The 5,770-nt window shown below is 31.0% G+C and overlaps 1 non-coding gene across 1 annotated transcript; it reads left to right on the plus strand.

Moving 5' to 3' along the window:
• The first annotated feature begins 644 nt into the window (after positions 1-644).
• TRNAR-UCG (transfer RNA arginine (anticodon UCG)) lies at positions 645-718 on the plus strand. The gene has a single exon. It is a non-coding gene; the product is annotated as a tRNA-Arg (tRNA).
• Positions 719-5,770: the final 5,052 nt, after the last annotated feature.

Raw genomic sequence — 5,770 nt, forward strand, 5'->3', positions numbered from 1 at the left:
TTAACATAAATTGAAGAAAAAAATTCAAAATTCTGAGAAAATAGAGAAATAATAATACTGGCCAATGAGCTATGCCATATCAACGGACTTATTATCCAGCTTTATATATACATATATATATATATATATATATATATATATATATATATATATATAGAGAGAGAGAGAGAGAGAGAGATTGTTTGAATACAAATTAAGTGATACTTGAAAAAATAGTATTTAAAGTTAATTTTAAAAATACACTTAAACATAAATTTTGTGTTTAAATATGTATTTTAATTAAAAAAATTAAAATTTCTGGAAAAAAAAAAGTCTTTAACTTGAAAAATTGGCTTGAACCATCTTATATTTTTTTATTTTTTAATAAATAAATTCATTTTACCATCAGAAATAAATGCCGTATAATATTAAAAAGAAATGGTTGATAAACATAATAAAGTCTATATTCCGAACAAGATTGGTATGTCATTGTTTGTCTAAGCATATCCGTTTAGTTAATTTCAACTTACTCCTATAATGTCTGATTGTCTGTTATCAAATGAGGTACGTTTTTTATTTGCGCGTACACTAAACTAGTTTGGGTGCGTAAAACGGTAAAAGAGAGTTTAGACAATAAACTTTCTGAGAAGAAAATGTATATTCAAGACCGCATAGCGCAGTGGATTAGCGCGTTTGACTTCGGATCAAAAGGTCGTGGGTTCGACTCCCACTGTGGTCGACTATTTACTTTTTTTTATTGTGCAATTTCTTTCTTCTTTTTTTTCTAGTTTATTACACCTAGTACTTTTTAATGGGGGTTTCACAATTACCAAGACATATATTTTCTCCGTTACAATTTATTTGTTTGATTTTAATTTTATCACAATTTTTTAAGAAAATACAATACTTTTTAAATTTTATGGTTTGAAATTAAAAATTGGTAGAATGTACTAAAAATATTCTTTAGACTTGAGGTTGTAAACATGTCATACCATGTAGAAACAACAACAATAGCAACATACCTACCTAGCGTTTGGTCATAAAATTTCAAATATTTTTAGCAAGTTATATCCCGGTGAAGTTTTACCATGTATTTGGACATAGTTATTAAAATAATTATTAAAGTTTTAAAAAAATATATAATTTATACTCATCAATTTTAAAAACTTTAATATATATATATATATATATATATATATATATATATATATATATATATATTACGTTTGTATTATCATTTTTATAATAAATGTGTTTCATGATAAAAATTCATAAATTATAAGTTTCAACGTGCTTATAAACAATTTCACAGATCAGTATAGGAGCCCTTATTTTGAAAAATTAAAACTGGGTTAACAAAAAATGGATTACAAAGAATTAAACAAAAGGGGTAGGAATGCTAGTTTAATACTCCCTCAGTCATATTTGAAGTAGTAGTATCTGCTTAGTTCAAGAAATTATTTTAAGATAATAATTACTTCAGAAAGTTAAGACACAACAAATTACTTTATTTTTCAGTTTTACTTTTGCTACTAAAGAGGTAAAAAATAATAATTAATAGTTCTCATTTTTCAGTAGCATTTCTCAATTTTAAAAAAAAGATTAATAAATTTGTTTCATTCTCAATGTTTTCTTACTGAGTGTTTAAAATCTTATTAGATGCTTAAAATAAAATGAAAGAAATAATATAATTTAAAATATTTGAGAGTATGTTATGAACTTCTTGAATGGAATGTTTATCAGTAATTTCTTTTGACTATATAAGTATTAATTCTTCATAATTTATGTATCAATAATTAGAGAAAAAATATGAAGAGAGAATGAATGATAACTCTTTATTGATTCTTGCATTAATTCAAATAAAAAATGTTACGCCCCGAGCCTACATCCTGGACGTGGACAACACTCAAGAACCATTGCTGGTCTTCAAGCAAATCTTTGGCCTGACTGATTACTTAGCGGAAGACTTACTCAAGCAATGATAGGCTCAAAACATAATTAAATTAGTTAAACTCAAATACTCATCTTATAAAGTCTGGTAAATACTCAATAACAATACTTATAGTTTGTAGAACAACTCAAACGAAAGTAAATACTAAGAGACACCTCGACTCTGTCTATCTATTAAGCATCTACTATTAAAGAAGGATGTCAGGACAAGACTCACAATATCTCAAACCTACTAACTAGAAAGTAAATGTGAAGTCATCTAGAATGCAAGGAGGCTAACCAAAAGCTAGGTGAAGTGTAGAGTGATCATAATGAAGCGCATGTTGATGATTTTGAACACTTGTATCTGCATCATAAAAAGATGCAGATCGAATGATATCAGTACATTTGAATGTACGAGTATGTATATAGCTGAAGAGAAATAATTGAATGTAAGGACTGCAAAAGATAAAAATATACTCAAGCTGAATGTAAATAAATAAAGAAGTTAAATCAGTTAAAGCTTTACAAAATACTTACTCATCTCTGAACTCAACATAATAAGTGATATATTAAAATACACTTTAACTCAACTGGGAGAATCTCTAAACCGACAACCATCACTATGAGCTACGTGATGATACAATGTCTCGCCCATTGCCAAAATTATCCTATACCGTGTTGGGATATAGAACCTCTCAACTAAGTGGATTCACTAAGCTATAAGGATTCGTCTAAAAAGTATGATCCTTTTACTCATGTTAGCAGACATGATTTATGAGAATTTTGAGTTGTCTGAACTCATCCCCATATTGGTGCTCAATACTACTTCCAATAAATATATATTCATGATCAAATGTATAAACATACTCTTTCTCTAGTTTGAGACAATTGCTCAAACTATCCTCTTAAAAGAGGTAACTGCTCTAAAATATCTATGAACTCATTGCTCATTTAGAAAACAAGGTTTCTCTTTGCTAAATGTAAAAAGTGATACATTTAGGTATACTTAGTTCTCTTATACTCGTGCTCAAATCTTGGTTAAAACTCTTTCTCAAACTCCTCTTTACTCTCTCAAAAACTAAGTTTAAAACAATTATGATTTGTTTAAAAGATTCTCAATAAGGACTCCATGAATATTCATGAATAGGGTTCAAGCTGATAAATAGACATGAATAATCAAATCAATAATCTCAATGCACAATATACAAAAATTCAATAATTAGGAATTAAATTTCAATTATAAGAATCAAGAACTCAAGAACTCAGAACTCAACATCAACTCATCTCGAGAATACTCAAATCTAAGAATAGAACTCTAGATTACACTTTACTGATTTGAAAGTAGATATAGGGAGTGAGGACGAACTAGTCCAACACTATGATAGTCTTACCTGAAAGAATAAAGTTCTTGGCGAAATCGATGAAGCTTGAAGAACGCTCGAAACCCTAACTTTTCTCCTTTTGGAACCTTAACTTGAAGTGTTAATGAATGTAAAAGAACTTATTAACACTTTCTAAGATCTTAACTAGGTGAAAACGTCATGGTTTAGACTTGAAATAGGGGTTAAAATGACATAGCTTAAGTACCAAACACATAAGGAAAAGACCAAAACGACCCTAACTTAAAAGATGATGGAGTGCCATAATAGGAAGGCTACACGGATCTTTTAGGGCTCCACGGTCCGTGAAATACTTCACCATCGGTAACACCGTATGTGATACTTCGACTGCCTAACAGGGTTTCACTAAAATGAGCATAACTTTTTAATTCGAACTCAAAATGGAGCAAACTTGGTGGAGTTGGAAAGAGGACTCATATACTTTAATTTGATAGGTCGTAATCCACCTAATTCATTATATGTTGAGAGATATGGTCATTTGAAGTTGACCTAACTAAAATCTCATATTGAAACTCAATCCGTAAGAAAGCTTTCAACTCAACTTTGTGCAAGTGGATTCTAGTGACCTTAATTCATATCCAAAATCATTCTCATATTTAAAGAATTGACATTAACTTAAAAGCTGACGGGTGACCTACAAGGATCCCTAAACGGTTCGTACAAGTCACCACGGGCCGTCTAGGATCCCGTTATGGTGACTCAAATCCTGGCAGTCCCAGACGGTTGGGCTACCTCCCCTAAATGGGTCATGGACCCATAAACGAACTGTTTAGGGTTCTATGAAGGTTCCATGGTTCATTTTGAATTTGTGGACTTGCCTGTAAGCCCTTTTTAGCCTTTCTCAAAGATTGAGGTGTTACAGAAAAGTACATCCTTATTTATAAACAACTAAAGATAAGAAAATTGAAAATATATATGTTATTTTCCTTATAGATATTAAATTTAAAGGAAACTAAATATTTTGCGATTAATGTAAATTCTAGACTTGAAAGGAAAGTAAATACAATAGATATTCTCTAAATTAATAAGCCCTCTATGATAATAAACTCTTCAATCCTGACTTGGGCCACTGAAAAGAATCATCGATTTTGATACGATAATATATTTTCAAAAAAAAACTTATTTAAATATATGACTCCATTAATATTATGAACTAATTTTTTTTTAAAAATAACAAAAATATCTAAGACAATTTAGTGAAATATGATTCTAGTATTTTTTTTGTTAGGATTTAAATCTAGTTGAACCCAACCCATCGGGTCATGTGGGCACCTAATCTAGTTGAAGCCTCTCCATTTAAGGCATTTCGTCCGTTTTAGGAAAGGGTATTTTTGTCTTTTTCTTTTTCACACTTGTCTTAGCACGTTTTTCCTGACCCAATTAAGGGTTTAGTCAGATTCTAAATCACCTATTCACGTTCCTAATTACTTAGGGATTTAAAGCGAGGTTTCAAGAGGAGAAAAAGACTAAGTTTCTAGCGTTCATCAAGATTTGTGGAATTCGCCAAGAACATCGTTCTTTCCAGGTATGTAAGACTTCCCACAGTGATGGACTTGTTCTTCCTCATACCATACGTTTAATTCGTCCATGAAATCATTTATTGAGAGATTCTTGAGTAGTTTTTGGTTGGAGCTTTATCCTTTAATAATGGAGGTTTTGAGTTTTTTGAGTTGATGATCTTGAGTATGAGTTGTGATTCTTAATAGGAATTGTGTAAAATTTCGATGGATTCGTGTTGAGTTTATGAATTAAAAAGAGTTTGGAAGAAATCACTTGATTCTATATGATTTAGGACCATAATTTGAGCATAAAAATTTGTCAGAAACTTAGGGAGGGGCTGGGGCGATGCGCCAGCAATGCGCCCGAAGTCAACCCCAATCAATTGAGGTCTGGGGCGACGCGTCATCAGTGCGCCCAAACCCAAACCCAATTAATTGAGGTCTGGGGCGATGCGTCATCAGTGCGCCCAACCCCAATCAATTGGGTCTGGTGCGACGCGCCACTGTTACACCAGGGTCACTTGGTATTTTTTCCTTTTCGTGCTTCATTCCGAACGTGTTCCTTTGAATCGTGAATACGTTCGTTTCTTTGTATTAGCTTCTAAAGTCTCCATTAATCCTTGAGAGATCCCACATGTCCTAATCACATGTCTTAATTTTACATTTCAAATTGAAGTAAAATTAAAAGGAAAGTTCAAGAGGTCTTTTGAGTCAAATTGAGAATTCTTTTGTAATCAACAATAGTTATGAACTAAGTCTTGAGAAAGTAAGTATGAGAATGAGAAGAGTTGTATTCATGATTGAAAAAGAGTATAAGAGAATTAAGTATTTCCAAATATAACACTTTTACATTTAAAAAGAGAGAAACACTTATTTCTAAATGAGTTTGTGAGTTCAGAGATATTTCAGAGTATTACCTCTTTTAAGAAGATATTTTGAGTAATTATCTCAAATTGAGAA

Source organism: Solanum verrucosum, unplaced genomic scaffold (assembly GCF_900185275.1).
Source record: "Solanum verrucosum unplaced genomic scaffold, falcon-dt-bn FXZP01000228.1, whole genome shotgun sequence".
Lineage (NCBI taxonomy): Eukaryota > Viridiplantae > Streptophyta > Magnoliopsida > Solanales > Solanaceae > Solanum > Solanum verrucosum.